At 43.6% G+C, this 26,917-nt stretch overlaps 2 pseudogenes; both read left to right on the top strand.

Annotated features, from left to right (window-relative positions):
• Window positions 1-1,426: 1,426 nt before the first annotated feature.
• LOC147703125 (uncharacterized) lies at window positions 1,427-3,605 on the top strand (annotated as a pseudogene).
• Window positions 3,606-3,887: 282 nt separating this feature from the next.
• Window positions 3,888-12,268, top strand: LOC147703124 (uncharacterized; annotated as a pseudogene).
• Window positions 12,269-26,917: the final 14,649 nt, after the last annotated feature.

Raw genomic sequence — 26,917 nt, 5'->3', positions numbered from 1 at the left:
GCGATACCGGCATACCAACTGATATCTTGGTCCCTCACCTGATGGAAATTGCTAATTAATTTGCAGATTTTCTAAGCACCTTATTCAGTGCAGGGACACCCAACGATCCTCAGAGTGAGCAAGGTTTTTTTAGACAGGGTGCGCCTTCCTACCCTTTCAGAGAATGGCCACCAGCTGCTTGAAGGAGAAATCACAGAGAATAAGATACTAGATATTATAGCTGACATACCATACAAAAAGGCCCCGGGGATGACTGGGGATGAGTGTCTGAAAAGTTTCAGCACTCCGTCCTTCGTCGCTTTGTGTTTGCTTTGACATCTAAGATACCGCCACCACCTCCCTCCCCAATGCATGGTTGGCTCACCCTGCACAAAAAATAAACTGCTGCATTAGTGGGCCCCCATGTTGTTAAACACATGTATCAGAATAAGAAAATGGATGGTCCGATGTTCCCTAAGGGATAGACAGGCGCTCAGGATGACAGGAGAAGTCTACGATGTGGAAATCTATGAATCCTTTCTAGAAATGTGTGTGTATTTTGCGCTGCTTGACTCACAAATCTGGCACCATCATCACCTATGCAACCATCGTCACCTGTGCCACTACATGCGTATGACCCTTAAACACAGGCACAATCACAAACTTATATCAGATCGTTATTGGCTCCTTGCACTCCTCTAGCACTTGAAACATGTTTAAAATGCACTGGCAGACAATACTAGCCCTCCAATACTCCGATGAGGATTGGGTGGACATCCTAATGACACACAAACAGGCCCTCCAGGTGGCCAAATTGAAATACAATTAGCTTAAAGTGCTCCATATTTGGTATTGGACCACATGCAGGGTGACTAAAAGGGTGAGGAGGGCTGCCCTGCTACAAGATGATCGGTGCTGGTGATGCACTCAGCCTAGATGCGACCTCTACTATATTCTTTGGTCATGTGGGCAGTACAATGACTACTGGAAGGATATTTGGTGTGCGCTACTTAGCACAAGCCAACTTTCTTTCAGAAAAACTGTGAACCTGGCCATATTACATTGTCTAACGGATATAGATGGCACCACCTGCTCCTGGGTGAACTGGATGGCGACAGCCCTCATGGTGGCAAAAATGTGTGTCCTAAGACAATGGTGCTCCCCCTCACTCCTCCGCACATATAGAATTGACAGCAGAACTCTTCCACTTTCCTATGTATGAAAAGAGTATATATAAGCTGCAAGATCCTTCCAGACTTTTGCTCCAGCACTTCCTGTGACCATATCCAGGAGACCTTTGCCATGACTGTTCCCAAAGCCAGCTTCAAAGTGGGAGGGGGTTGAGTGGGGCTAGCAACCCCACCATGTAAAAAATGCCTAGCTACAGAAACATCAACCAAAAAAAACCCTAGCCTTGGAGAGAGAGGAATCTCCTGCACAGAGAACTATGACGCCTTGTGGTAAAATCCAAAGAATCCTGGAAGCCACAAAGCTGATCCACTTGCATTTGCTTTTGAACAAGACCATCACCATCATGACATGGAATGTGACGACCTTACATGAGACAAGCAATGCAGCCCAACTGGCAGGGGAGATGAAAAAAGACATCCTTTCCCTGCTTAGCATCAGTGAGGCCAGATGGACACAGTCTGAACAGAAAAGACAGGGTGCTGGAGGAATGATGCTGTATTTTGGACTTAAGGAAAACAATGCTCCACACACTCAGGCATTAGTACTAATGTTAATGCCAGCAGCCAACAGAGGTCTGATTGGATAGGAAGCCCACGGACCCAGAATCATCCCAGCGACCTTCCACACAAAGAAAAAAGGATCAACATGAACACTATCTAATGAGATGCACCTACAAATACCAGCAAAGAAAGGAAAAAGAACAGTTTTATAACAGACTCCTGTCCATCCGGCAGAAATGCCTTGAGAGAGACAACACCATACTGATGGGGGACCTCAATGCTAAGATTGGAAGCAACAACGCTGACTATGAAGAAGTCATGCTCAACTATGGCCTTGGCAACATGTACAAGAATGGTGAAAGGCTCGCAGATCTCAGTGCTCTGAACAGTCTGGTGGTAGGCGGTAGTGTATTCCCACACAAAAGAATGCAACAGGCAATGTGGGTGTCACCAGACAATTCAAAAAAGAATCAGATGGACCATGTCTGCATTTCCAAAATGTTCCATAGGTCCCTACAGGATGTGTGAGTAATGAGAGGAGGGGGCATGGTGTCAGACTATCACCTTGTCATGGCCAGACTAAATCTAAAGCTGAAGAAAGCATTTATGGAACCAACAAACTAACACTAGTTATACATAACATTGCTCTCCTCAAAGATGCACAGAAATGGAATGAATACTCCATTAACCTCAGTAACAAGTTGCAAGTCCTCCAAGAACTAGAGGACAACAGAGACCCCGTAGAACGTCACTGGGAGAAGATCAGAGAAACAATGATATCAACCTGCCAGGAAGTACTGAGGGCCAAGAAACATCAGCATAAAGAATGTATCTCCACTGTGACTCTCCGTAAAATCCAAGAGAAAAAGGGAAAGAAAGCTGCAGTCAACACCTTCTGAACAAGAGCAGAAAAAGCAAAAGTTCAAGGCGAATACACCAAAACAAACAAGGAAGCAAAAAGAAGCTTAATAGCAGACAAGTGAAGATTCATCGATGATCTTGCCACAAAAGCCCAGAACGCAGCAAGCCATGGAAACTTGAAAGAACTCTTCGACATACCATGGAAACTCTCCGGTTGATACAGCAAGCCAGAAAGACCTGTTAAAGACAAAGCTGGGAAAACAATCATAGGTAACAAAGGCCAAAAGCGAAGATGGATGGAGCAGTTTGAAGAATTGCTGAACCAGCCTGTGCCAGTCTCCACCATACAGACAGCCAGCTGAGAAGGACTTGTCAATCAACTTCAGCAGACCAACCAAGGAAGAAATAGGACAAGCCATCAAACATCTGAGAAATGGGAAGCCGACAGGGCCTGTCAACATTCCTGAAGAGCAAATAAAGGCAGACATTGAAACATCAGTAGACATGCTTAACCCCATGTTGGGAAGGATCCGGGAAGAGGTAAAGGTGCCACCAGACTGGAATGGGACATATCTCATCAAGCTCCCCAAGAAAGGGGATCTCAGTAACTGCACAATCTACAGAGGGATAGCTCTCCTATCAATCACAGACAAAGACTTCAACATAGCCATCCTGAACAGAATGAAGGAATACGTCGATGTTCAGTTGCAAGACCAGCAAACTGGCTTCTTTACAGATAGACCCATACAGAGTAGATTACAACACTATGCATCATCAAGAGTAGTCAATGAAATGGACCCCCCCATGTCAACTTCATCGACTATTAGAAGGCATTCAAAACTGTGAACAGAGAGACCCTTTGGAAACTCCTCCACCACTATGGTGTACTAGATAAAACTTGCAAGAATTATAAGAAACTCTTACGAAGGAATGACCTGAAAGATAGTCCATGGAGGACAACTCACATAAGCCTACCAAGAGGGGACCGGAGTCTGCTATGGTTGTTTTCTCTCTCTTTTCTCTCTCTTTTCACTTCCTGCTGGCCATATGTTAAAAGTTACATTTGATTATTAAGCGCAATGTATCACCCTGCATAGAGTCTCTCAGGCTGTTACAGCTCTAAAAGTCTTGTGGCTGGATTAATAAAATATAGGTCTAAAACTATTTAAAAAGAACAGGTTTTGAGAGAATTTTTAAGCTGCTTAAGTTCGATACAAATGCGAAGGTGTAGCAGAAACTGCTTCCAGTGTTGGGATCTAAATATGAGAAGGAACTGCCCCCGTACCTGGTAGTGTGAATGCATCAGGATATACAAGGAGTTTCCTGATAGATCTAAGATTCAGGGCCGGACTGGCAATGCCGGGCACCGAGCAATCCCCAGGTAGGCTGCCAGAGGTGGGGGCCGTTTTTTTGGCCAGGGGCCGGTTTTGTTGCTGGGGGACGATTTTTGGTCCGGCATTACGTTAGACAAAATTGAAAATTAGAGACCTTTACTCACAGTAGTCACTCAGTACTCTGCATCTCTCCTCGCTCCGTGCTCTGTGCGGTGGCATAAAAAAGCACAACTATCATCAATCTCTGGAGTGGATTCTCTACTGCAATTATCCATAAAAATAATGCATTGAAGAACTGTGCACCATTTAATAGGGGTGTGCCCAGCACACAGATGTCTCCGCCGCCGTGGCTCACGCAATAAAATGTGCGCGTGACCCGTGAGCCCGGGGCAGGTCGAGAGGAGCATTCCAGAACTAAGCCAGAGTCTGTCTGAGACGAGTCAAGGGGAGGCAGCACCCCATAATTTTAATATTTCTAGCCCCTGCCTGTCCCTGCTGCCGCTCACCACAATCAGATTCCTCGTGGCACTGTGGGCCGGGCCGGGATTAACAAAAGGTATAGGCCCCCGCAGTGCTGTCCCCGATGACTCAGACGTGGCCTGTGCATCAGAGCTACATGTGAAAGCACTGCATATTAACGGAACCATCATTCTGTGCTGTGTTGTATTTTATGGCATCCCGTGAAGCTGACAAGCAGGAGCAGCAGATGCACAGAGATGAAATAGCAAATGAGGCTGCTGCATCGCATGTACTTTGACTTTCTAATAAGGTATGACAATGTCAACGTCAAATACATTTGTTATTACAGTGATGAAGATTATTTGAGGAAATGGCCCTAGGGTTAACAGGCACACCCTGTCAGAAGAAAAGACAGGGAAAGGACGTTATCTCTTTTAACAACAAGAATTTTTTTTAAAAGAGTGATTTAACTACGTAAGAAAAAAATACAAATTCCCAGCCCAGGCCCAGGGCCTTGGCCTATACCTTTTTGTTTAATCCCCGGCCCGGGTCTGTGCAGGCAGCACAGTGCACTTCAAGCGCCCTGGCCCCCTGAGTGTGGATCAGGGCCGAACTGGCAATGGCAGCCCTTTGGTTCCTCCTGCTACGGCCCACGGGCCGCCGCCCCAGCAGTGCAGCACTGACCTCAAACATGATCTCAGGTCAGATTCTGTATAAATGGGTTTCGTCAGGTGGTGTTCGTGTGTGTGTGTCCAACTCCGAGCAGGGCCAGGCCAGCTGAAATGTTCAGAGCCAACAGGCAGGATATGTGTGCTGCTCCCTTTGGTGGCGCTGTGCTGCTTGACTCTTGGGGGCTGTTACTGGGGCGAAGGTTGGAGTCAACAAGTCTGCTTAAAATATATTTTTCAGCACAAGCCCCAACTTGGGGCTTGTGCTGAAAAATTTTTTTTAAGCAGACAACAGGGTTTTCTAGTGTTTTTTTTTTTTTTACACAACTGAGTCCTTTTTTTTTGTTTGCCACTGGTGTTGTTGCCACTGGCACTTGCCACTTAGGCAAACATGTACATTTCAAGGAGCCCTCGGTGAGTTCCCTTGAAGCTGGCTCAGTTGGTTCGCGATCTCTATATTTTTTTTAATTGTCCGGATTTCAGTCCAGATTTCACATGAAAGGAGTTTGCACTGTTAAAATGTGCACACTTAGGTGTTCAGCGGATGGTTCACTTCTAAAAGATGCAATCAGGCCATAATGACGGTACGGTAGCTGCAGTTCCCAGTGCGCAAACTGACAAGTTTTTGAAAGAGACTTGCTGTTTCATAATACCCAATTCTTGTGTGTTCTATGATGTTTCGTTTTCAATGTCTAAGGAATAGATTATCCAGCTGAATAGAATTCGTGTTTTTTGGCCTCAGAAAGCTGAAAAGGCTGGGTCTGCCTTGCATCGATTACAATCTGTAACAAGTTAGCTGCACAGAGTTCTCTACAGAAGGCGCAGTGTTAGGCAAATGACATCACCAATCCTCTGATGACATTACAGAGTTGATCTCTGATTCCAGCCCAAGCCCTCCAATAGCCTCCTAGTCCTACTTGCACCTAAGGGCCCAGGGGAAGCAAGGGTGAGATGTGGAAGCTAGAACTGCTACCTCACACAGTGTGAGTGTGTGTCTATTGGCTCCCTTCACATGGTCTCCCGGGAAAGAACTATTATCATAGTGCTAGACAAGGTGAGCTGGAAACCCTTGCACAGAGCAGCCTTCCAGCTTGTGTGTGGAGGCTCTGCATTGCTGACGTCCATAAAGGGGGTTGCAAGCAACCTCCCTACTAAATTAGTGGTAGCCTCTGAAGCTTTTGCGAGAGTTTTAGGGGAGAGAGAGGTGTTGCTCTCAGGCTACTCGCTAGCCATACCTCTCATTGTTTATGCCCCCACCTCCTCCTCCTCTCTCTTATAGTGAAAAGTTTTTAAAGTCGTCAGGTATGGGGCACTTCGCACACTAATAGACCCTTTAAAACATTTCTTAGTTTCTATTTCTGCTCCTGCCTTCTTCATTACCCCTGGTGCAGGGGTAGAAACCAACAATGGCAGTGCCACACCATGAGTAACCAAGGGCAAGCCCGGGGTGGGAGCTGCTACTCCTGGCCAGTGGCCACCCCTAACTGAGGTTCATTCTTACCAGCCAGAGTCTCTAAGATAAGGTACTTATATTAATTCACTCACCTAAAAACGTATGGTGGAGATCAGCATTTGCTATATAACAAGCAATGACACCATTCAAATCATTGTGTTTTGTGCTAAAATAACTAGCTCATAACAGCAATTCTCCGAGTGGCTGCCATGCAGCAAATGAACTCAAGTTCTGAATAGTGTTTAATTACCAGCACTAAATTTAAGATTTAATAATACTGTGCTTTCGAAGTTAATTGGCATCAATCTTAATTAAGTGACTTGAGCCTTAAGCATATATTTTGCATGCAAATTTCATAATGTTTCTTGGCTGGCTCATCTGACAAAAATGCAATTGAAGATGTGAAAGGAGATGTATTTTAAATCTCACAAAAAGAAGAGAGAAAATAAAACTGTGAGATCACAGGTGAGATAATGGTGAAGAGAAAGTGACATGAAATGATGAAAAAGTGGTATCAGGGAGTCAATATCGTAATTTTAATATCAGGTACTCTGTCCTGGTTTAAAACAAAAACGTGGATGCTGGGTTGGGGAGCTTATAATGAGATGCAAACCCCTCCACTCTGCATGGGCGTCGACATGTTTCAGCCAGCAAAACTAATACCCCGGCTTTCCTCTGGACTCTCACCGCTAGGATCCCTGGGTGCTCACCCTCCCTCCTTTAAATCCAGAGGCAAAGGAGAATGTCACCTTTAGAAGAGCCCCTCACTCTTGGAGAGGAACCGAGTTTATAAAATGTTTAAACTCGAAATGGCGGGGGAGTGAGAACAGCTCCATATTAGCACTCTTGCATTCGAGGTCAGCTGTCGCTCATCGGAATACGTCTCTCCCTCACCGCTGTGTAGTGTATTATAAACAACAGTTAAGGCTCTCTATTAAAATAAAGGCAGGAAGGCGTGGAATTGCTAGTGAACATTGTCAGAGCCTTTCTCGCACAAACTTTGGGTACTAAGGCATTGTAGCACACAGAGCATAGAAAAAAAACAATTGGGAGCCAGACGAGGAACAAATTGTGCTGCAGTGATAAGGCACCGTGACTTAAGAATGATGGGTGGTTCTGGAGTACAATGGCACATGGATATGATTTTTAAAACATGGCATATGGTTTAATAGACTTAATATTTAAACTGAGAATGTTACCAATTTTGTACATATTTTTTCAAGTTGCCAATTTAAAGTTGTATGGAGAAGGACGCTTTACATTAACCATCAACAACACTACATCTATTATTACAAAGGGGAGCAGGTCAGGTTTCAGTATAGTTCAAGTAAGAAGGTAGAACTGATTATATGCTCAAGGTCTGTTGGGTGCTTTGTTTCTACCCTGACTACTGTATTAAAGATGTATATTGATCTAACAAGGATGGCATGAGTAATTTGCATTAGATTTAACACATAGATCCAGAAATATCTGCTTTATAAGGGCACTTGGGTAGTTCTTCTGTGCACCAAAGTATATGTTGGACTCGGGCTGCCACTTTCTGGTTAAAAAAAAAAGATAAAGTAAGATACACTGTCATATTTTCTTTGTGGACTGAAAAACAATGTAAGTAATTAATCCCATGATTGAACTTGGAAAGGACACTAACTGATGATAAATGCCTGCATTCTAAACTGCATCCTTTTCTTCAGGTATCCAGGGAGATATAGAAGGAAGCTAACTCAGAAAAAGTACCAGCACCATTAGCACATGTAAAGTATTTTTTAGATACATATTGTTCATACTGACTGCTGGGACATGGTTAGATAAGTCCTTGTCGGCCTCAGATTCCTCCAAATTAAAATCTGGTTTGATCTGCTTTATTACATCAAAAAAGGCAATTTTTGTTGGCTCTTAGGGCTCAGTGAACTTTACCACCACTAACCAGTTCTAAAGTGCTTGCGCTCTTTCCTTTCAAACATGATAAAATTGGCATACACGGAAATGGCAAGTTCAACCCCCCAAACTCCCTCTAGTAGTGGTTGCTGACTGTGCTTGCTCGCTACACACCATGTGGGGGCTGGTCTTACTTTTACTTTGTTCTCTCTGATTCACTAATTGTGTCTTTTTTGGTGCTCTCTGAAACAATGTCTATGGGTACATATGACTGGGTGGGTAACCTGGTGCTCTTTAAGGTCATCATCTACTAATAACTGTGTTTTGAAAGTTGATACAATTGAATATGTAATGAAAAGTGTGCTGTAAAATTCACCATTTTGGTGTGTCGTTTTCCAAAATTTTCTTGGTGGGAGAACCCCCCGAACCCTCCTAGTAGCGGTCGTGCGCGCACACCGCACCCGCTCGCTACATGCCAGACAGGGGGCAGGTATGGCAAAATTTGCCAGGGTTTCCTTCAGTTCCCAGCCCAGCCCTGCTGAGATTCCAGGTGGGGTCATACCACTGAAGTTTGCCCTGCAGATAGGAACGTCCACTTCTATGCAAGGATTTATAGACCAAGCAAAGATGTTTAAATACGGATCACTTTTTTAAGGGCAGCCAATGAAGGGTTCTTAGAATAGGTTCAGAGGGTGATCGAGGCAGGAGAATAGCCATGCTGCAGTATTTTGCACCACCTGGAGTTTGGAGGACAGTCCTTCATTCATTGGGTGCATTAGGACTATGCCATAGTACAGACAGCTGATTATGAGGGCCTGGACAAGGGTTTCAATTGATTGAAGTGGTAGCCACTGAAATGTTTTCCATAGGAGGTGCATGATTCTGAAGCAAAAGCCCTAAATGGCATTCACATGTTGCTTAATGGAGAGATTCTCATCAACCATGACTCCCAGGTTTCTCACTATTGTTTTCGGGGTGGGGACTGGACCCAGATCCTGAGGCCACCGGTCCTCAGACCACACAATGGGCCTTCCCAAAAAGCTAAATCTTTGATTTGTTTGTATTCAATTGTAGACACTTGAGCTGCATCCACACCATGATTTTATTCATACAGCCAAAGAATCTTTCTTTAGTAGAGTCCAGTTTAGGTCCAGTTGTGATGATCTGTTGGGTGTCATCTGCATAAGAGTTAACCTCGAAACCAAAAGATTTCATCATTTGCGCTAGTGGGGCCACGTAGATATTAAAAAGAGTGGGATTGAATGAGGATTCCTGTGGCACTGCCCTGTCCAAAGCCATGGTTCGGGAGCAGAAGGACTTTAACTGAACCATCCGAATGCACTCATTCAGAAAATTCTTCAGCTACCCAAGAGCTTTCCCATTGACACCAATCTCTCCGAGTATTTTAATTAGGACTGAGTGGAAGATGGTGTTGAATGCTGCAGAGAGATCTAATAGTACTAGCGTCGCTGGGTGCCCACCATCCAAAGAAAGGCTTTTGTTGTCTAAGACCTCCACAAGTGCCGTAGAAGTTCACAACCTGACAGGGAGGGATAAAGCAGAGAATGGTTTTCCAGAAAAGCTTTTTATTATGTATTTACCAGAGATTCCATAACTTTCCTTTAGAAAGGGAGCAGTGAGATGGTCTAACGCTTGCCAGATTTGTGGCCTTTTAAGAATGGGTTTGACCTGGGTGATTTCCATTTGATCCGGATGGTTTCCATGCTCAGGGAAAGATTGAGTAACTCTGTGAGAGCAGAGAGAAGTACTGGGGTCAGAGTTGCTATGATGTAGAGTTGAGCAGAGAACTAAGGACATTCAGACTTAACTTGCTTTGTCAGGGATTGAATTGGTCCGGTGTCACCCTATTAAACTCCTCCAGAAGAACAAGGCAAGCAGTTTCTGAAGAGATGGGCTATTTTGCAAAGGTATTATAGATTCTCCCTATTTTTTCCTCAAAATAGTTGGCAAGATCATTTACCAAGGCCTGAGAGGCTGGGATGAATACAGTGCAAGCCTTGGGGATTTGGTAAATTCCTTGATAATCTCTTACTGTTCTTTTGCGGAGTTGTCAGCTTTGTCGATTCTATTCACAATAGGGCATTCCCTTGCTGCTTAAAGATTGTTATGATAGATTCTTAATGCCCTTTTATAGAGTAATCTATCTTCAAGAGTTTTTGAGGTCCTCCATCCAGTTTTCTGAAAGCAGTTGTTTCCTTCTTTTGGGAATCTGTAAACCATAGTGTCAAGATTGTCTTTTGTTTAGGGTGGCTCTGTTTATTGTGGGCAACCATAGCCAGTGTTTTTGGGACAGCACTCGCAAAAGCTGCCATGCCATATTCATATTAGTCTGATTGCTTAGGGAAGGAGGGAGGAAATGTGGTGCAAAGGAGGAGAGGGCGACTTCCCTCCAAGGCATGATTAGCCTTCATGCTGTGGTCTTTTTGGTGCAAACATAGGGATTCTAGGTCCGCAAGTAAGTCCACAAGTAAATGGATAGTATCAGGGTCAGTGGTGAGTTCTGCATGGTGGTTAAAATTCCCCAGCAGCAGAATATTGTCTGCCGTTAGGATGTGGGGGCTAAAAATAGAATTCGTTTTTAACTGAAGTTTCTTTTTCATCCCAGCTTCCCTGTAAATGAGTGCCCCTCTCCAGGTTCCTTTTAAGGGCATTTCCATTTTAAAAATGCACATTCCCACCCACTCTGTAAGGAAAGACTCCGCTAAGGAGATTTATATCAAGTTGGAGAGAGCAATGGCTACACCCACTCCTACTTTTCTTTCTCTGTCAGGCCTAACTAATGTATAGTAAATAGGGAAGGCAAGCAAGAGATGAGGGACGTCTGTTTGATGCAGCCAGGTTTCCGTCAAGAAATAGACATCTGTCTTTTCTGTATCCAGCAGTTCCCATAACTCCATGGCATGTTTGGGAATTGAACGAGCATTACAATTTAGGCAATGAAGCTTAAAAGATTAGCCAGGGTCCTTGAGTACTGAGGGTTTCCAAGTTACTTGAGAAGAGGAGGAGGGCCATGTAAACCTGCAAAAGTTACAAAGATAGGGACTATCTTGTACCAGAGATAAAGAGTGAGAGTAACAAGAGCTCTGAATGCAAAAGGCAGCAGCTTGTTTCCTGATATCTTTTAGCTCTGTGCGAGAATAGAGTAGTCACAAAATTGTTTTACCTTTGGTAGCAGGCAACAGAAGGAGAAAAGATGTAGGGTTCCTGGCAGCGGTCCAGTGCGGGCGGGCGCAGTGGGGCTTGCCTTTGGCATGCCGGTGGCGTGTCCGCAATTGACTTAAATAGCCCTCCGGCTAGACTGGATCATGGAGACATCTACAGCTAGGAGAAGAAATGGGATCGAGTGGACACCCTGGCCACAGCTCGGTGACCTGGACTTTGCAGATGATCTGGCCCTACTCTCCCATACTAGTCTGTAAATGCAAGAGAAGACCGACAATATGGCAGCCATATAAGCACAACTTGGCCTAAACATCTTAAGGGCAAAAAATAAAGATTATGAAGGCTAACACGGCCAGCACAACTGTAGTCCCTCTTGCAGCTAATGCACTGGAAGAGGTTTCGGCCTTCACCGATGTGGGCAGTGTCATGGACAATGAGGGTGGCACCAACGGCAAGGAAAGAAATGGCAAAGCAAGAACTGCTTCCTTTCAGCTAAAGAAGATCTGGAGCTCCAAGGACCTAACACTGCAAAACAAGATCAGGCTTTTTAATACCAACATAAAATTGGTCCTTATGTTTTGAAGGGAAGAAACCTGGAGGTCAGCAGCGACCATCACCAACAAAGTCCAGACCTTCATCAACACTTGAATGAGGAAAATCCTCCAAATCCCATGGCCAACCACCGTCAGCAATAACGACCTATGGCAGCAGAATATCCTGGTCTCTGCGTATGAAGAAATCATGAATAGATGGGCGGGTGGATAGGTCACACCCTCTGCAAGCCTGCATCAAACACCACCAGCCAGGCCCTGACCTCGAACCCTCATGGAAAAAGGAAAAGAGGAACTCCAAGTAACACTTGGTGCTAAGGACTCAAGGCTGACTGCAAGGAGATGGGTTACACCTAGAGTAGGATTGAAAGAAAAACTCAGGACAGAGATGGCTGAGGAGTCCTGGTTGATGGCCTACACTTCCAGGAAAGGTAGTAGGCATAAGTGAGTAAGTACGCACGTAGCGCAAGCCAACTGCCTTTGATAAAATCCATTAAACTGGCCATATTACATGATCTAATGGATATAGATGATGCCCTCTTCTCCTGGCTGAGGTGGATGGCGATAGCCATCCTAGTGGCACAAATTAGTGTCCTGAGACATTGCTACTCTCCCTACTCCCCCACACATACAGAATGGACTCTTCTGCCTTGCTACATATGACAATAGCTTATAAAAGCTGCAAGATCAGACTCATACTTTTGAAGACATATGGGGCCATTCCTCCACCTTCAGAAACGTTGATAGGTTACCCTTGGGAACCCTACAGCACTTCCTTCGACCATATCTGGGAGACCCCATCATAAGTACTGTGCACACAATTGGCGTAGATGTGACATGAGTGAGAGGTTTCGTTTGCCACACTTTTTACCTTTTGAGGGCTGCACAATGAAAGAAGGGAGTATGGCGATAGGAATCAATCCATCAGACTGGAGTCAGTCATGGGGAGATGTATGTAAGAACGAGCCAGACTGAAAAGTAGATGGGATTAGACAACAGTAACGTATGATAAGAGAGGGATAGCTTTGTGAGGAAGGCTTACTACTACTGCAATTAGTGACATGATGGGGGCTCGGATGTCAAAGGAATCTGGGATCCGTATAATTTTTTTACCTCTCTGTTTATCTGTTTGCTTGACTTATATTAATACGAACAATGTGACTGGGTAACCATGTATGAACTTCAAGGCAGTGACGAGCAGTGTTACATAAAGTAATGATGATCACAAAATCTTCAATAAAGAAAGGTTTAAAAATAATTCAAATTAAGCGTTTGGAAGTGGAAGGTTAGAGTGCAGCTTCAGCGTGGTCGCACTTCGGAAATTATTGTATTGCTTGTAGATTGACTTTCGCAGAAGAGGCCGGCGCAAAAAAACAATGGTATGTGCAAAGATGAATCATGTGGTTAGAAGCAAAGCGCAGAATGTTAGGTTTCCATGCTTATTAGGATAGCATTGAGGAACGATTAGCAGAGGATGAGATTTGTGTTAGAACAGTGGCTTTGAGAAATAGAGAAAAAAGGGGCCTTGTGCTTGAACATAAAGACCTTTTACAAGAAACAAGCTGTGACCTAGTACATAGAGTCAGACCGGCATCACTGGAACCTGATCAGGTGAGTGACATGCCCAGAAAGTACAAATTGATATCCAAAGATTGAAAGAATGTGTTGTTTTCCTGCTGGTGTAAACTGCTTCACTTGCCGTATATCAGTGTCAATTAATATATTGCTTGCTTAGCTCATGAACAGCATCCCTTACAGTTAGGGGTGGACGTAACTCGCAGAATTTCACTCCGTGGCCTTCAGCGGGATTACATAAAAACTCTGTGAGATTCCATGGAGTTCTGCAAATGGGCAGAAAATGTGCACGTCGCACTGCTCGTACTTCAATTTAGTGCCATAAAGCGAGTAGCGCGGAAAATCAAAGCAAACGGCACCGTGCAGTACACAAGAGTGTGCAGCCATTCCCGTTAATTTTGTTTCAGCTCAAGTAGAAAATGTACTTGAGCGGGAGCAAATCTACTCGAGAAGAAGCCATCTGACCGTGACTTCTTGTGACCACCTACCTTGCAAAATCCACCTAGGGGATTCCAAATCTCGCTTGTGCTCGAGCCTCACAGGTAAAAAATTCCACCACACGCTGATTGGTGGAAATTTACTGGAATTCCGTGTTAGTCAGTTGCCAAATTCTGGCCATCCCATGGGCAGAATTAAGTATTCTGCCCACTCCTACTTACAGTAAATTTACAGAAATGGTTGTACTGCAAAATAACGCAGCAGGTTTGCCATTGATTGGCTGGGTAGAGAGAACATGTATACCAATCGGAATGTAGAAGAATACTATCACTTATGTAATCAAGAGACCTCTTGGCACATTGTCACTAAATGCTCTTCAAGATAATTGATGTTATCTATTAAATGTTTTATGTGGATACCAGAAGTTGCCTGAAATGTACTTAAAAGTTGAACATTGCGTTATCTTCGACAAATGCCATGAATATCTATCAAAAGGGGTCCAATATTGCGGTGGAGGTGTCAAAATGTTTGAATCTCTACTCAAATTCTCACACATATTTTCTCTCTCTATTGTAGTAGCAAAAACTGCGCAGATTTACTCATTTTCTCATGAAAATAGACAAAAGCCATAATAGATTCCTTTGCAGTTTGGAGGAAATCAATGAAGTGGTTTTTAGAGCTACAAATAAGCAAATCTGGAGATATCATAATTATTTATATGTGAAATGTTTTGCAAATTGCATTTCAACATTTGGTATGGTAGTAGTTGCTTTTTTCTTTCACGGAGCTAGTGCTTTTCTAATCACAACAGCGGATTTACAAATCCCTGAAAAGTGATTGTGTAGAAAGTTTGCAAATATATTGTTATGACTGATATTATGCAATTTGCAAGATGCACTGAAAGCCATGGTGGTTTGTCAACCTGTGTGCAGAAATAATTATAGGGGCAGGTGGGGTCAAAGAGGGCTCATCGGTAAGCCAACTGAAGGCACAGACAAAAAAGGTGAAAAATTAATTTCTCCTAGAAGAAAAGCTAAAACTGCAATGCTGGGATACTGTATACCGTATTGAAGCAATCAATTTGTGAACCAAATTGTATCATAAAACATCAAGATTACCAAACACGTTACACAAGCTCACCTCAGTCTCCAAATATTTTTGGGGAGGGCGTAGAAAGAAAATTGCATTCAGATGCATGCCTTTACAACAGCAGTTTAGCCTTGTTTCTCCATATAGTCTTAGAACGCCTAGTGTCTTGGCTGTTCTCATAAAGTACAGCAGTGGTTAGTTATTCCCATGTGTAGCCCTCCAGTCCCATTCAAGTGACCTATAAACCCTCTATGGCAGTCTGTACATGATCGATCACGCTACCTAGACTTTGTCAGGCATACTATAAGAATTTCATATAATTCATACAAATCCAAGTGTGTCCATTCTAGGTGCAGATCTGTGTCTAACTAAGGCAAAATATAATCACTAATCAACCACTGCTCTACAGAAAACAGCAGATAAAAATACTTTCATTCATAGTTCACTTACATTTAGTCTGCCCTTCTCCTTTCCTGCCCAGTCACTACAGCTCAATTACTGCCAGAAAATGAAATACGTGTCCTGAATAGGCAAGGCCTTACTGTCACCTGTGCGTTCATATGGCGAGTACTTGAAAGTGTGCCTGCTTCTGGCTCTATGAAGCCTCTTGCATAGAGACCCAGCTATTGGTCTCACTGGAATCTGGTCCTTCCAGTCAAGCGAGGGGTGATGGAATAATAAGGTCTCACGCTTCAGGGATGGCTTCAGATCCCAGCCACCAGGCTTGGCAAGGAATGTATCCTCTTAAGTGGCACTCGCTAAACCAGCTCTTGACTTAACAAAGAACAGAATTGAAACCTACTGAAAGTATACCAATCATACCCTTTCACACGGGGTCAACCAATCAGACAACATAGCTAACGGAATCAGTGCTTATTTTGAGCTTGGGGTTTCCGGTGCTCAGTACCAACACTTAATTGTCAACACCAGAACTTATGACAGCCTATGGTGGTACTGTTTGTTGATGAGCACAGCAACAGTTGTTTATTAATTCAATATAGATTAAAAATTAATAATGTCTACTGCCTAGGCTATACTTTTGGGGTTCATCGAATAGTCTGACTTGTCATACTTGTAGGAGTGCGATGGTTTGTAGTTGTGTTGTTGTGTTGCTATGGTCATGAGCAGCGCTGGCAGGGGCAATGGATGGTGAAAGCTGCAGTTGCCTCCTGATGCGGGCCCTTGCCCTTCTTTTTTTATACAAATTAAGCACTGAACTTATTCATACACCAAGCCATTTCCCGATCAATAAACCGTTGGGTAGTAGTGGTATCAGTTATGGCACCTTGTATAAGAACAACAAAATATACTGTGTGTAAAGTATTAATTGGAAGAAAAACGAGGTATTGGGGAGGTGCCGTAATGGTTAGAGCACCCTACTACCAAGGGTGCAGAAACACACTGACTAGGAAACTGGTGCATTAAACGTGAATCATACATAAAACCAAAGCACTCTCAGACATATTGGAACAAGGAGTATAATGTCCAGACAGTACAGACTTATTTTAGAAACACAGTTCCCTATTTATTATAACACATATGCAAAAGTCTGACTTGCGAATACAAGTGGTTGTTACATGTAGTTGTCAGACTTGTAAACTTCAGAAAAAAACAGAAAACATGTCTTTTGTCACTGGGTGACTTTTTCAAGGCTTGAGAAAGAGAGTAAATATATCAGGATCCAATCTGTCGTCCATGGCACGCTACAGTAGTCATTCCAGGCGGAAAGTCCTTGCGGCGGGCAAAAAGCCACGTCTGATTCACAAATTATAAGTGATGGTGACAACTTGTAAGTATAATACGATATGTCACATGTACTACGAACGGTAAAGCCAAATCAGTCTTGGTTACACTCCATAGCAAGCTCCCAAAGGATTGGAATAACACCGGTTAGTAAGTCAAACGTTCTCCGCGTGTAGACCTACACACCGAGAAGAAGGGTGGCACGGATACTCGGCGCCCATTTAGACTCAGTGGAGCTTACTATGGACTCCCTATTACCCTAACCAGACAAGGCTTTTCAGGTCGTTTGACTTACTAACCAGTGTTTGCCCTCTGCAGTACTTTATGGTGAGTCAAAATACAAGAGTTATCTTGAAATTTTTATTGCTGCCTGAAAGCTGGACACAGAAGGAATCCTGGGTCTCATTTATGAATAGTGGTGCACTGCTGCGTGAAAACAGCAATGCGTCACTTTTCAGTGCACCCTCCTTGCAACATATTTACAGTAAGACGCATCTTGTTGCAAGGAGTTACAGAGACGTCAGTATTTCTGATGTATCTGTAGGCGCATTGCTGGAGTGTGTCACGAAAGTGATGCAACTCCATCAATGGGTCATTTCACATGGACAAGTCCCATTTCAAATGTGCCTGCGTCAGTCTTGCGCCTGCTTGGAGGCAGGCGTAAGATATTGACGCATTTGCGTCCTAGAAGTGACGCAGTGAAATCTCACAGATTTCACTGCGTCACTTCTACGAGGCTTAATTGAGTCAGCACGCCCACCCTGCATACATTATACCTGGCGCAGGTATAATGTGGCGCAGGGGTTTACAAAGTGTTGCATCTACTTAGATGCGTCACTTTGTAAATATGACGCAACATGGCACATTTGTTACCCTGCTGGTGCGTCACAAAAAGTGAAGCACCGGAGGCGCAAAAGTGACGCAAGGGCTCATAAATAAGCCCCTCTGTTTTTAAATCCTAAGTTATTAGTAAGTTATCAGTAAACATAGACCACCCTAGGTCAGCGCCCAGTCCCGCTGCACCAGTCGCACTGCCTTAAGGCCGGCCCTGCTCCCCCTTCTCCAATAAGTTTAAAGTGAAACAATTCGTGCCATAGAATCCCTTTCTATGGTCTAACGCAAGTTCACATGAAACATCATTAAATAATATTCCACACAAATGAAGCCCCCGTCTGCCCTAAAATAGCACTTTCCACATCCCTAGCAGGGAATCAGACGCGAGCTACGAAAGGTCATCCGCGGATCGTGTGGCGCGCGGCACGAGCCACGGGACGGGAAAGCGCGCCTCGGCCTCGTGACGCGCCCTTGACAGTTCTGGGCTAAATCATTCGGCGCCTTTTTTATGCGGGACCTCCAGGTGGCAGGAGCAATGCATTGTTAATGGAACACGTGTCACTTATAGCAATTCCTCTTTTATTTCACGAGATCTATTTCTCTCTGTCTGCTGCGCAGAGGCGCAGAAACAAAGCAATATTTATGCAGTCGGTGGTCCCTCAACACTTGCGATTTATAAACCTCAAATCTATTAGGGCCGAGTCGTCTGTCGATACGTGATTGCTGCAATAAATGAGGCGCGCGCACAGAAAATAAATGCAGTTGAGGGAGCAGGGATTCCAATCAGATAGAAAAATGTAGACCCTCCAGCAAAATTTTATTGCACGCATTGATTTAGCTCAATAAATAGTGGGCAGGTATTTTGATTTTTCGATGAGTAAGGAAAACAAGTATTCTTTTGAGAGCCTCGTTCTGAGATGTCATCGGTAAAATCACGCCGGAAATGAGCAATACCGCGGGATAGAGTAATTCTGAAACGCCATGTTACCACAGCATTCCAATTTCTTATCCTCAGAATAGTAAATAACCATGGGAATCGGTGTTTGCGCACTCAATCGTGCATAGTTCCCCTCATTTTACAATAGATTTCTCTTGCCTATTTTGCCCTATTGTTCTTTAAGTGTTTTTATAAAGGGGCCAAAGTCTTCTGCTCTGTCTAGTCTTTCATTGGGGAAACAGCCTTTACGGCGAGGTTTTTACTTTTTACCAGGTTGTATTGTATTGTAATTGCATTTATATAGCGCTTACTACCCCTGATGATGCGTCAAAGCGCTTTGTCGGCAAGTAGCACGTTACTCCGGGACCCATAAAGGATTAGTGTTGAATTAGTATAGTGAATTATGAAAGTAATTAAAGTGGTGGATAGGTTAATTTATTATTTGGATTCAGAAGGATAGTGGAAGGATAGAAGAGGAAAAAAGGTTTATATTGATATAGCGCTTGTTACCCCTGATGGAGTGTTGCAACGCCTTTTTTTTGGGCAGTAGCGCGATACTCCGGAAACCCATAAAGGATTAATTAGTATGGTGAAATATGAAAGTAATTTGAATGGTGATTATTAGTCAGTTATTTGGAGTGAGAAGGATAGAGGAGGGATAGAAGGGAGAGAAAGGTTTGCATTCATATAGCGCTTGTTACCCCTGAAGGGGTGTTGAAGCGCTTTTCTGGCAAGTAGGACGCTACTCCGGAACCAATAAAAAGATTAGTGTTGAAAATTAGTAGAGTCAAATATGAAGTAATTTGAGTGGTGGATATATTATTCAGTTATTTGGATAGAGAAGGGTAGCAGCAGGATAGAAGACGGTAGGATGTTTGTCTTTATATAGTGCTTGCTATACCTGGTGAGGTTTGAAGCACTTTTTTTTTTGGTGAGTATCACGCTACTCTGAAACCCATAAGGATTAGTGTTGAATTACTATAGTGAAATATGAAAGTAATTTGAGTGGTGGATATGTTAGTCAGTTATTTGGATTGGGAAGGGTTGTGGAGGGATAGAAAAGGGAAAAGGTTTGCCTTTATATAGTGCTTGTAACCCTGATGGGGGTTTGAAGTGCTTTATTGGAGAGCAGCACGCTACTCCGGAACCCGTAAAGGATTAATATTGAAAATTAGTACAGTGAAGTATGAAAGTAGTTTGAGTGGTGAATGTGTTATTCAGTTGGAAAGAGAAAGGTGCAAAAAACACAGTTGATGGACAGAATGTAGAACAATGTCATACATTCACCCCAGTACAAGGATCTGGGCCTAAATCCATCGTTTTTTTGCACTCCACACCACCCTGGGTTAGACACTGGCTATATGCAAATCAGCTCTGACCCTGTGCCTCATGGGAACAGTCCAGTCCGAACTACCAAGCCATGTCTTTCCCAGACCGGAATCAAGCATCCAAGGACCGGTTTCTGGCTATCAGCCTTCATCAGCCTGGATAGCTTGACTCCAGTGGTGTGGAGAGCCTGGGACTCACGTCTGAGTATACCCAGCACACTCGGGGTGAAAATTGCAAAAAACACAGTTGATGGACAGAATGTAGAACAATGACATACATTCACCCCAGTACAAGGATCTGGGCCGAAATCCATCGTTTTTTTGCACTTCACACCACCCTGGGTTAGACACTGGCTATATGCAAATCAGCTCTGACCCTGTGCCTTACGGGAACAGTCCAGTCCGAACTACCAAGCCATGTCTTTCCCAGACCGGAATCAAGCATCCAAGGACCGGTTTCAAGCTATCCAAAAAAACGACGGGTTTAGGCACAGATCTTTGTACTGGGGTGAATGTAAGACATTGTTCTGCATTCTGTCCATCAACTGTGTTTTTTGCAATTTTCACCCCGAGTGGGCTGGGTATGCTCAGACGTGAGTCCCAGGCTCTCCACATCACTGGAGTCAAGCTATCCAGGCTGAAGAAGGCTGATAGCCAGAAACTGGTCCTTGGATGCTTGATTCCGGTCTAGGAAAGACATGGCTTGGTAGTTCGGGCTGGACTGTTCCCATGAGGCACAGGGTCAAGGATGATTTGCATATAGCCATTGTCTGACCTAGGGTGGTGTGGAGTACAAAAAAACGATGGATTTAGGCCCAGATCATTGTACTGGGGTGAATGTAAGACATTGTTCTGCATTCTGTCCATCAACTGTGTTTTTTGCAATTTTCACCCCGAGTGGGCTGGGTATGCTCAGACGTGATTCCCAGGCTCTCCACATCACTGAAGTCAAGCTATCCAGGCTGAAGAAGGCTGATAGCCAGAAACCAGTCCTTGGATGCTTGATTCCGGTCTAGGAAAGACATGGCTTGGTAGTTCGGGCTGGACTGTTCCCATGATGCACAGGGACAAGGCTGATTTGCATATAGCCAGTGTCTGACCTAGGGTGGTGTGGAGTGCAAAAAAACGATGGATTTAGGCCCAGATCTTTGTACTGGGGTGAATGTAAGACATTGCTCTGCATTCTGTCCATCAACTGTGTTTTTTGCAATTTTCACCCGAGTGGGCTGGGTATGCTCAGACGTGAGTCCCAGGCTCTCCACATCACTGGAGTCAAGCTATCCAGGCTGAAGAAGGCTGATAGCCAGAAACCGGTCCTTGGATGCTTGATTCCGGTCTAGGAAAGACATGGCTTGGTAGTTCGGGCTGGACTGTTCCCATGAGGCACAGGGTCAAGGCTGCTTTGCATATAGCCAGTGTCTGAGCTAGGGTGGTGTGGAGTGCAAAAAACGATGGATTTAGGCCCAGATCTTTGTACTGGGGTGAATGTAAGACATTGTTCTGCATTCTGTCCATCAACTGTGTTTTTTGCAATTTTCACCCCGAGTGGGCTGGGTATGCTCAGACGTGAGTCCCAGGCTCTCCACATCACTGGAGTCAAGCTATCCAGGCTGAAGAAGGCTGATAGCCAGAAACCGGTCCTTGGATGCTTGATTCTGGTCTAGGAAAGACATGGCTTTGTAGTTCGGGCTGGACTGTTCCCATGAGGCACAGGGTCAAGGCTGATTTGCATATAGCCAGTGTCTGACCTAGGGTGGTGTGGAGTGCTAAAAAACGATGGATTTAGGCCCAGATCTTTGTACTGGGATGAATGTAAGACATTGTTCTGCATTCTGTCCATCAACTGTGTTTTGGAAAGAGAAAGGTAGCAGAGGGATAGAAGAGGGAAAAAGGTTTGCATTCATATCATGCTTGCCTACCTCTGATGAGGTGTTGAAGCTATTTTCTGGCGAATAGCAGGCTACTCTGGGACCCATACAGGATTAGTGGTGAATTAGTGTAGTGGAATATGAAATTTGAGAAGTGAACATATTAGTCTGTTATTTTGATTGAAAAGGATAGTGGAGGGATAGGAGAGTAAAGTATTTTGATTTTTTTTTAGGTCATTCAAGTAGGAGGAGGCTTTTGGATGAGTAAAAAGGGGTTGTGGAGGGAAAGAGTCAGAGGGAAGAGTTTAGAAAGGTTTGTTTTGGGGATTGGTATAGTAAAATAGGTGTCAGATGATGCTAGGAGGGGTAGAATAAGGGAGATTCTAGAAAGGGTTATTTTGGGGATCATAGTAGTGGTATGGGGTTTGGGATAAATGAGAGAGTGTATGTAGAGGATATATTGATAGATGTATAGGGTGAGAAATAGGGTAGTGCATTGGAAAGAGTATTAGAAAGAAGTTTGAGATGAGTAAGAAAGTTGGATTAGAAGATATAGTGAGGGAAGTATAGGGTGAGAAATAGGACAGTGCATTGGAAATGCTGAATAATAAGAAATGATAAACATATAGATCTGTATATTGAAAGTATATAGATACATAAAGGGGGTAAGTATATTTACTGCATCTATGTAGACTAAATATATTGATAGAGATACAAAATCAGAAATAAGGTAGTGTATTGTATATGCTTTTCAGGAGGAAAGTAACAAACACACAGAACCAACTACACGGAAGGTACATAGATGCACCAAAGAAGAAGTACATGTAGACCAAAGATGCACCAGATAAACTCCAGTTTTTCGTGTTTTATTGTATTAAAAAAATGTTTTAACATAATTATTCTACATGTTTATACAAAGCATTACACAAAGATAGGTACATATTTATAGTAAAAATAAATGATTATATACAGAAGGATATGCTGTAAATTTCTGTTTACATATGGTGCTTTTGTGGGGAAGAGCCAATTCTTGAGCAGTTTTCTGAAGATAAAGTGGCTGTCCGTGGATCTTATGTTGGGGGGTAAAGAGTTCCATAGTTTAGATGCTTGAACAGAGAAGGATGTGTCACCCATGTTTTTTTTCTTGTATCTTGGTATTTTGAGGCGAGGTACCATTTTAGAGCAGAGGTTCCTTTGTGTTTGGTGATTTAATTTCTGATGAAGAGCAGTCCCATTCTATGTATTGCTTTGTGGGTGATACAAAGCAGCTTGAACGTCGATCTTCTGGCAACCGGTAACCAATGCAGGACGTTCAAGGCTGGTGAGATGTGGTCTCGCGGTTTGATATGTAAGAGTAGGCCGGCAGCCGAGCTCTGAATCCGTTGAAGTCTTTTCATGGTCGTTAAAGATGATCCATGGTAGAGGCTATTGGCGTAATCGAGTTTGGACCGAACAAGGGAAATGGTAGCTTGGACCTTGTGTGGAAATCCCAAATGAGGGAAAATTAGTTGCAGCGTTTTTATAGTAACAAAGCTTGATTTTGCTAGTTTGTCCACTTGGGCATTCATCCACAGCTTGTAGTCCATGGTCATTCCGAGGTTTTTTACTTCCTTCAATACTTTAGGTGGTGATCCCAGTTCATCAGGCCAAGTGACAAGTGGGTCATAATGTTTTCAATCGCCACATGTGAGTATTTCGTTTGGAAGCATTCAATTTGAGGTGGTTCCAGGTCATCCACTGATCCACGGCTCTGAGACAAATGAAAACTAAGGAGTTTCCAATATCTGTGGGGCATTCCAGTTGAAGGAGTATTTGTGTGTCATCTGCATAGTTATAGCAAGAGAGGTGAAATTGATTGATTTGTACCGGTAATGACTTCATGTAGATGTTGAGAAGCATGGGCAAGATGATAGAGCCTTGAGGGACCCCTGCTTTTGTGGAGTACGGTTTGGATGAGAACGGTGGGGTATGGATGACATTAGTTTTGTTTCGAAGGTAGGACGCGTTCCAGTCTAGAGCATTCCCCTCTATGCCTGCTTCATAGAGTCTTTGTTTCAGAGTGTCATGGTCACCGTTTCAAAGGCAGCCGAGAGGTCCAAGAGGAAAAGCGCAGCAACCCTGTTGCGGTCTAACTTAACCACGCATTTTTAAGCACCCATGTTTTTACATCATATATGTTTTTACAATGGATGCCTTTACCATGCATTTAAGTTAAGTTGGGTGTGGGGATCTCCACTCACAAATACATTTTTTTAAAATAAATAAACAATACGTGGTAATAGGATCCATTGTAAAAACATACACGTAAGAAAATGCATGATAAAAAATGCGTGGTTAAGATTTGCAACATATTTACCAGGGTTGTTACGTCACACGACCCTTTCATTGTACCAAAACTGTGTGCAATGACCCTGAATACGTCTCACGCAGGGCAACATCAGAGGTCACTGCAGACACAAACTCCTATTTAGAGTTGGGTGATAATAGACAATTGTACGATTTCTAGAAGGACAGCAAAACACAGTAGATTTTCCAACAGTGAAATATTGTCTAGCATACCGCTATGGTAGAAAAATTTCCTCCTCATTTCGCACTTCTGACATCAGACAATTTTCCATTAGCACCTAGCCCTACAGCAGGCCGCTAGTGTTGCTCAGTACTTCATTTGTGCAAGTGGCGGGCACTAGCATGCATTTCTAGTGACAAGGGTGTATGTTTTTATCTCATCATCAGACAACAGAAGGCAGAAAAGGGGTCAGGAAGGAGGAAAAGACATATGGAAAAACAATGACAAATGGAGTACGCAGGGACGACAAAGAGCCTGCAGGAAAGGGATAAAGAGACATGAAGTGTCAGTGGGGAAAGATTAAAGGATGAGATGGAACGACACCGTTGGAGCCAGAGTCTTGCACATTTTTAGAAATTTAATCCTGCTTTTGCCTCATGGTAGTCATATTTTCCATCTCTCTTCATCTCTCCCAAAACTATACCAAATAATTTGGCAAGGGTCCCTCAGTCTTCCTATGACCATCTCTTCCACAGGAGTGAGGTGAAAAGGTAGAAACGGGTTTTTGTAGGTTTAGATTCACCCTCTTTTGGGGACAGGCCCAAAAGCAAAGATGTGAATTTCAAGCTACACATTTAGTTAGTTAGATAAAATAAATACCCATGGTTATAACTGAAAATGGGTAAGTGTAATACCCACTCAAGCATTACTTCTGTCAGGAATATTTTTGCTTCAGAAGAAAACGTTTTAGTTCTGGCTTCCAAATGTAGGGAGTACAATCCACCTGCTTCAATTTCTTATCTGGGCCCAATGTGCCACTACATTTAACACACCTTTCATGCTTATTGTGTCTGCGGAATCAATGTTTAGAGGCAAATAAAATGGGGTATGTTTTTAACTTTGCACCAGTAGCAGCTCCTCCTCTATGGCAGAAGAGTGTTGCCCACCTGCCAGTAGCACAAACAATGAAAAATAAAACAATAATAAACTCTTGTTTATTATCGTTTCATTTTTGCTATGGGAGCAGAGGCTTGGGTGCGGGGCCAGGGGGATGACTGGCTGAAGGAGGAATGGTTGCACTGCTATTAAATGAGCATGATGGTGTGGCTGGCCGACTCAACTCTCTACACGCTGAAGCACTCTCCAACTTGAGCTGCAATGCCTGGTTGGAGAGAGCAGGCACAGGATCCCAGTCTAACTGGGAGAACAAGTCATCAGCGCTCAGGCCAATACTGACGCTGCTTTCAACAGCATGAAAGCAACATCAGGATTGGCTGCATTGCCCTCTGGGAGCCTGTGCCTGTAGTGGAGGTAGAAAGTGTTGTTTTTTGGGTCTCATCTCTGTCTGTCCCTTTCTTTCCATCCCCCGCCCTGCCACTCTATCAACACACTGACCACTATTGCTTTGCAGTGGTGTGCAGTGGACAGGTAAAAAACAACACTTCAGGTGGGCAGAGGGTCGAATAAGCATAACCAGAGGCCAAGTTTTTAGTCTCAATGGTATCATGATGTGAATGCCACTCGTGACTAATTATTGTCTTTGTGGTCAGGGCAGGCACATTTGTAATGTATGGCAATGCAAATAATCTTTCTGGTACCAGCTGGTGGTCATAACGATTACTAACGGAGGGCCAGAAAATGCCTTTTTTCAGTACCTGCTGGGTGGTCCAGCTGGGAACATTCTACCTGCACTAAATATCCGCCAACTGTTCTCGTACAGTGCCATTGAGAAGGTCTAGAAGCAAAGGATCTCCAGGTAGTTGAGATGTTCTGGGCTTGAGTAAGACTGTGCTCCATGAGCCAGTAACATCATTTGGATCTCAGAGGCATGCAATTGCATGAGCGTGATCATAAATGTGAAGGTCATTCATATTTTAAGAAGTCACTGAGTCTGGTTCGGAGGTGGGACCATTTATTCTGCTTCGAAGTAAGGCTGCACTACAGCAGGAAGTCTCAAAAACATCTTATGGGTCTGGTGACTGAGATTGACTGAAGTGAAAGTCTAACGGGGCTTTGAGGCTAATGGAAAAAGATTGCACAATATAATGTGAGGCTTCATTGATGTTTATGGAGTCAGTCATATCACCTTTCTATTTGTCGTATAAGTCTAGGATCACATAATTTAAAATAAAACATCTAATTACTATTATTACAACCCTGATTTCGAGGCACCTGTTGCCTTTTGAAGGCCTCACTTTCAGCAGGCTAGCTTGATCAGGCGGGTTGGCTCTACATTTAAGATCTTTGTGTTCTTTAGTTTTCCAGATTCGGATCTTTAGGACTGACTATGAAGTACCTCAGGTGATACAAATGTCTTTATATAGGTCTATTGTATAGCGCTACAAGCTGGTGCGGTGTTCTCAGGGCATTTCAATCAAAATACATAAGTACAGAGGAGCTTGGAAAAGAGAGTTGTTGGCAAGGGCACAACCATACCAAGTGATCCGATGTCGAAGAAGTGAAAGCCTGATGTAGAGTAACAGTATTTATCTTACTGGAAAGGCTGATTTTAGGTGTATAACTAGGAGTTGCAATCATAAATATT

The sequence above is a fragment of the Lissotriton vulgaris genome, chromosome 7 (genome assembly GCF_964263255.1).
Source record: "Lissotriton vulgaris chromosome 7, aLisVul1.2, whole genome shotgun sequence".
Taxonomy (NCBI): Eukaryota; Metazoa; Chordata; class Amphibia; order Caudata; family Salamandridae; genus Lissotriton; species Lissotriton vulgaris.
The sequence above is the reverse complement of the archived record's forward strand: the minus strand, read 5'-3'. Positions and strand labels throughout refer to the sequence as shown.